This window comes from Citrus sinensis, chromosome 5, assembly GCF_022201045.2.
Source record: "Citrus sinensis cultivar Valencia sweet orange chromosome 5, DVS_A1.0, whole genome shotgun sequence".
Classification (NCBI taxonomy): Eukaryota; Viridiplantae; Streptophyta; class Magnoliopsida; order Sapindales; family Rutaceae; genus Citrus; species Citrus sinensis.
In genome coordinates, this window is record NC_068560.1 from 15,375,523 (window position 1) to 15,382,509 (window position 6,987).

Sequence of the window (6,987 nt, forward strand, 5' to 3'; positions counted from 1 at the left end):
TTTAAGTGTTTTATTAAAATTGAGTTTATGTTACAAGTTCACATTATATTATGATAAACTATCTTGTTACATGATGATGAGGGTAATGTGCCAGACTACCAGATAACTATTTTAAACACATTATGCAAGGTGAACAGAGAAGAGAAGAGTTTTGCCTTTATTTTGCATGTGCAGTCACGTAAAAGTTCAATAGATGGACAAAACAGGAAGGGTCTCAAAGCTCTACCATTAACAAGCAAGGCACTTTGATGTAATGGCCTAATGGTACCTTGCTGTCTCTCTTCTGTAGGGAAACTGTTTGAAGATTCTTCAGCTTTTGATACTAATCGGCGGGGGCGGAGCTCAGTGGAAAATTCAAGGGGACCAAAATCTAAACTTCCAATTTTTAAGTTCTTAGAGATAATAAATTACCAAACCAAATCATCAAAAAAAAAAAAAAAGATACTATATGAAAAAAAAAATTGGTATTGATTTCTGAATTCTCAGTATTTTTTTGAAATATTGATTAATTTTTAAAGATTTTCTCATTTTCGTTGCATTGAGATTGTCGGAATTTGGGGATTTCGGCTGCGTCACTTGTAATTTATGGGAATATGTTATTTACGTTCTTCCCTTGGCTGATGTTCCTGGCTTGGCTGATTTTTTTTTATAATTATTTTGATGCTATCCTTAGTGACTTGGTGGCCTTTAGTGGGCTTGGTTAATTTGTTTTTATTATTTTGATGCGATCATTAGTGGGCTTAACAGTAAAATTATTTTATTATATAATATATAAATTTTACACATTAATTGTACAGGAACCAGTTTGGATATTTTATACTAATTGTTTATATTTTATTTAAAAACCTCAAATTTTTTTAAAATTCTGCAGGGGCATGGCGCCCCTAGTCTTACGTAGCCTCCGGCCCCGGAATCAAGAGAGCCAATGGCTACGAGCATAGCCTTGAGCAATTATTATCCTACACCAACCTTTGTAATTATTGAAATACCCATAATGCTTGAAAGCCAAATACCACGCTCTTAAAGTGGTCAGTATTGTTTTTGCCTGCCTGATGATAAACCAAATGATAGTGAATTTTCCTCAATTTAACATAACACAATTTCAAAGCATCTGATGCTCTTGCTAAATTGTATAGCTTATTATGTTATGAAAGAATCTTTCCATATCTTTTGGGATTGTCATGGTGGTTTGAACTTTGAAGAGGATTATTTCATGAGAAATTAATAGGTTAAAGGGAAAAGTGAAAACTCTTGGGCATGGGACAAGTTAATTAATTTGATGGGTCGCTGAATGAAGGAAATTAAAATTTTTGGTTCAGTGGATATGTTTATCCAAAAGAAGAAAACCTACGCAATCATAAGTCATTGCTAAACATCACAAAATAAAGAGAATTCTCAACTAAAAAGAGTAAATGGTTTGCCACATTATTGAGGGCATCAAGAGAAACCTGCAAGCAGCATCACAGATGCCCATGTGATCACTGCTCTTTATCATGCCATTCGAATTTCATCTTAGAAATAACGAGACCAACGATTAAGTTGTGACCAGATCAACTTAAGGCTGCGATTGGTGGTACACTTTGGTATAACTATTATCGACCCCTGACTTTTGATGCGGATAGAGACAGAAGGGATTAAATTGATTGAAACCTGGGGCGTGGGTCCTTCTCCTTCACGCCCACGAAGTTTCCTGAAAGTTGAGAGAAAATTTTATACGAAAATGAGCAAACATACCTTTTTTTTTCTTGAGAGAAAATGATCAAACATACGTTGGGAAATTGCCAGCCCACGGCTCAAATTTAATCTATCAGTAATTGATGATGCGAAAGAGTAGGGGTTTCAACTTTCAAGCCCATTGACTGTTTGTTGGTGGTAGCTAGCTTGCAAAAAGGCAATTTAATTAATTTGCTCCATTTTTTAGTTTTCAAATAACAACTAATTACTGCCCAAGGATCCAACAGAGTAGTCTTGAAGCGGTTTTGTTTAATTGGCTAATCGGACTCATCTTTTGCTCAAATGTGATTCAGTGCTGCAGATGTTCAACAACAGATCTTATTGTTGAATTATTGTTATGGCTTTGCCTGGAGTAGAGAGTTTAAAGGTCAATTCATATACTTGAATTAAACAAATATCAAAATTATCACTTTTTTTTACTTTGGGATATTGCCAGAACGTATCACATGCATTGGCAGGAGGACAAGAATTTTTAATTTTCTATTATGATTTTTATGCTTTTTCTTTTGGCTTATTGGTTATTCCTTTGCTTTATTCTACATTTGTGTGGTAATTAATATTTCGCATCATGCTGTGATAAAAAAAATTTGTCATCTTTTATTATGAATGTAGTGGGCTGAATGTTTAGAAAATACTTTTATTTACCAATTTACTCTTTTTTTTAGTAATCATGGCTAACTATTAACTATTACTCTAAGGATTGTTAGTATTTACTAGCAAAAGAGGCTTATTTGATTGCCTTAAGTAGTGTAATTATTTAGTTTTTAGACTCAAAATTTGGTACTTAATACTCATTTTATTAATTGTGGCTGATTTACATTAAATCTAATTCTTTATATCTCATTATTTAAACTTTTTTTTTCTTTTGTTTAATTTCAAAATGTCAAAAGACATTCTCTTTTGTTTCTCTCTCTCAAGGCGATTCTTCTTGTATAATAATAAAACGTGGTCCCCTTATTTTCCTTAGATTGCAAAGTTCAAAAAAGTGAAGAAAACAATGCTCCAATATTTTTGGAAACGGCCGTAATACGGTAATAGCGTGCCTCTCCAATAATTACATAAAATTAATAGATTTTCCCAAGCAATAATAAATTAAAGCAGGACCACGGAATCTCTCAGTTAATTATGGGACTAATTAAAAAAAAAAAACTCTAATGAAAGTCACATGCATGTTGCGCTCTACATTTGGCTAATTGATAATATATCATGACGATAATTTTAGAGAGTTATTGACCTCGCATTATTATAGCCCCATTTTTTGAACCTCATTTTCATGCCTTTCCCTACATGATAATTGGGTTATTACATTTATTTGAATTTATTTTGAAAAAGAATTATTACTAAATCCCAAACCAAGCCCACTTCTTGTTGCTAATTATTCTTTATTGGCTTCAATTACTGATCACAGATTATCACTCCATTTAAATTTTAACCACAAATTTTAGTTTTTTTCTACCCCTTTAAAAATAAAATAAAAAAAATAAAAAAACACTAACTTTCGTGTTTGTACAAAATTCTTTTTCCCAAAATAGAAAATATGCTTTCCTTTTTCCTCCTTTTTGTCTTTTTCATGGGAGCAAATCTCTTCTAAGCATAGTTTAATAATAATGGTAAAATTATTGCCCTTCGGTCGTTGTCTTCTCTTTGCAGTAATAACTATAAAATTATTACAAAAGTAAAGAAAACTGCATATAAAATTTTTTTCTCTATCTCTCTCTCTCTTGAGAGCTGCTGGTTGTCTAGAACACTGAGAGAAAAGTAGGAGAAACGACAGCTTGTATTGCCGTTTCACCTCTCTCCTCTCAGTGCTCTAATCATTTAGTATTATTAAAAATTAAAAAAAAGCATTTAAATGACAAAAAAAGTAGAGCAGTTCATAGGCATCACTCTCTGTGTATGCATTTCTTCTAAAATTTTTTAATTATTAAAAAGATTAAAAAAAACGCATAACTCTAAACAGCAGAACAGACAACTAGAAATCCATCGCTCTCTCTCTCAACTTCCCTTAGTCTCTCCTCCGGCTACCACTCATCCTCAAACTCAATCCACATCAAAGTAATCCAAATCGAAGTCGAAGTCCAAGCCAAACCAACTTCTGAGGTTGTTGAGTCAGCTGCAAAGGAAGAGCCCAACCTTCGCCTGTTACTTTAATTAACTACTTGCATTCAACCTGATCAAGAGCTAATGAGTTGGAACACTCACATGAAAATTACAGTCAGTGCTGCTTGGGGCCTTGAGTATTTACATTGCAAGGCCAATCCTTTTGTCATTTACGGGATTTGAAGTCTGCAAATATTTTTCTGGATAATGACTTCAATCCAAAATTCTCTGATTTTGGGCTTGCCAAACTCGGACCTGTCGGTGATAATACACATGTTTCAGCTAGAGTAATCGGAACATATGGTTACTGTGTCCCAGAGTAAGTTTAGCATTCATGGCTTGTTACCTTGGCACAGAGAGAGAGAGAAGTATGCACGTGAACTGCTGTACTTTTGTCCCCATCACGCTTTTTTTTTAATATTATTATTTTTATTTTTATTAATTCTCCGTAATTGGTTTTCATTTTTTTTTAATTTTTTGTTAATTTTTCAGATCCTCAGCTTTGCCTTTGCAAACCTTCAGATCCAATCAACGGAAGCCTTCTTCTTCTTCTTCTTCTTTCAATTCTCTGGTAAAACGCAATATCCTTTGTCGTTTTTTTTTTTTTTTGGTTAACATGTAATGAAAATGAAGTCTCGCGTCTGATTTACGACCGCAGGGATCTATGAATTATGCTGATCTGAATCGACGTATAACCGTTAAGTTAACTATATAATATTTTAATCTCAAATTCATTTCTTTTTTTTTTGTTTTCTAAGAGAGTAATATTAGCTTCAACTGTGATGCTGTTCAGTAGGAGTGCTGATATTTTTATTCACAAATATCTTCAGATATTTTATGATATGAAATATTCTTGCTTATTCTCTTCTATTTATTTACTGACTTTAATGCGCGTATTGTCGAGGAGCTAAATATGCAAGTATATATAAAAATTAAGTTCAACTGATAATGGCAGTCTTATTATGCCATTAATTTTTGCCAATTACATGTCGATTCAGTTTGTTGTTTGATTTTTATGTGGATCTGTTACTTGATTATACATGAACATTCACTTGTGGAAATGTGGTGATGAAATTTATTTTCAGGCAATTACTGGTTCCACATTTAGTAAGGAGACATCTAATAACTCTTAAGTTAAGAAGGAAAACTCCGAGATCTATAGTACTAATATGACAGAGGCTATGGGTGCTGGTAATTTAACTCGCACTATGCTCTAATTTTGACATCAACGAAGCTGTGGAATCCCTTAAGTGAGAAGGGACACGTTCCATGTTGAAGGCATGTGTATTATTGTGGATTTGCAAAATTTATCTGTAACATGATTAAATGATGTTTGTATATTGTATTATATGATTAAAGCATGAATTAAATGATTTAATGCTCCATTACAATGGACATGTTCCTCTAAAAGCTTCATCTTTATCTTAGTTATCTTTCCTTTTCTTGACTACCTGCGACTGCTGCTAATCACTTGCTTTATGTTCTCATGCGGTTTTATAACTTTATCTCCATCTTTATCAGAGGGATGAACTATAACTTCAATTGTCTTGACTCGATTGTGGGGTCATACCTACAGGCGATCCTCATTTCTGAAAGGGAGCTTTATCCTCACAAAATTCATAGAACATTTCGAGATATACAAAATTCATAGAACAGTTCTCTTGGAGATGCATAGTGCCATATTCTGAGGGTAATTACATTTGTTAATTACATGTGCCGGAATATTGATATTAATTTCTTCTCCTTTACTTTCTTTATGCTTCATTTGGTTTTTATTTGTGCTCTTTTATTTTTAGGTAATGATGAATTTGGATCTTGTAGCTGAATGAATGTTTTACCAATGGAATATTAATACTATTTAAAGTGTTATGCAACGTCGAGTTCATGTGATACAAAATTATAATGCTTAACCTATATAGACATGGTAATTCTCAAAAGAGTGGAGCTATGTCTTATCAAACCCCATAGTTCTTTGAGTTATTTGTTGAAATGCTTGAACTAGTTTATTAGTCAAATATGAGGTATGAAAATGAATACAATCCAAACGCTATCTTGCGTTGCAATCTCTGTTGGAGTTCTGTTTCAATGAAGCCTTGTTGCTGCTCCTGTGGATATAATCTTATGAATTATTTTATGACCTGATATTTCCATAATTCCGTGTAGGTTTGTATTTAAGTAGGCTGAGCAGAAATAGAATTTTGTGGGTGGGGGCTGCCTATCTGCAAGAACTGGAGGATCAAGTAAGAAGAATTGGAGTTAGTTTTCCTGTCTTTTCCTAATCGTAATTTTGGCATGAATATTTTTGCTGCATTCTTTTAGTTTTTTAATTGAAGTTTATTTGATTTTCATGCTATGTGGTCTGACTTTTGTTGTCTCTTCATCAAGTCCTATGAATTCAGAACCTTATACAATGAAACAAGTGATTATGCATGCCGTTCAGGAAAAGGGGCCGAATAGACTAAATGCTTTTATACAAGATTTGATTTCTTAGGCTGAACTAGTATTCTGTACTATTGAGTTTTTCATGCCCCCATATTCTGAAGATTGAAAATTTATACAGTTAATTTCTAAATTAAGTATGTTAGTTTCCAAATTGACATTATTAGAAAAATAGTCTTTACTGACTTTAGAATAGTGTCAGAAATTACTTTCACTGACACTTGTTAATTGTGTCAGTAATCTGGGAGTCAGAAAAATAGTGAGTAAGTGGTGTCAGTGATTATTATTACTACAGTATCATCGATATTATGACACCATAGTGTTAGTAGTTATTGATATTTTATTAGTGTCTATGATTACTATTACCATGGTATCACTAGTTAATTTATTTTAAAAAAATAAAAAATTGAATTGGATCATTGCCTATTGATTTATTGATAAAATTAAAAGGCACCACAAAATAACAAAAAGAAATTGATTTATATCACAAAATCTTTCATTTCACATTTAAATATTATTAGTATATATTACAAATTCTAAAACTTCAATAACCAAAATATGAGATATCCTACTCTCATAACTAAATAATCCAAATTCAATAAATAAAAATTTCTACCATCCAATCAAATGCCTACTACTTGTGGCTAAATTTAATAAATCTAGAAGCTAAATTGAGAAGGATGATTGTCTTTCACTCTTTGAATATGAGTAGTA

At 32.4% G+C, this 6,987-nt stretch overlaps 1 long non-coding RNA gene across 4 annotated transcripts; it reads left to right on the forward strand.

Moving 5' to 3' along the window:
• Positions 1-3,463: 3,463 nt before the first annotated feature.
• Positions 3,464-6,638, forward strand: LOC112497703 (uncharacterized). 4 transcript variants are annotated; one of them, XR_003064614.2, is made up of 4 exons: positions 3,466-4,153; positions 4,327-4,405; positions 4,493-5,524; positions 5,998-6,638. It is a non-coding gene; the product is annotated as an uncharacterized LOC112497703 (long non-coding RNA). The 4 variants fall into 4 exon arrangements; XR_008054610.1 differs by having other exon boundaries at positions 3,468-4,153; positions 4,920-5,524; XR_008054611.1 differs by having other exon boundaries at positions 3,464-4,220; positions 4,327-5,524.
• The last annotated feature ends 349 nt before the right edge of the window (positions 6,639-6,987 follow it).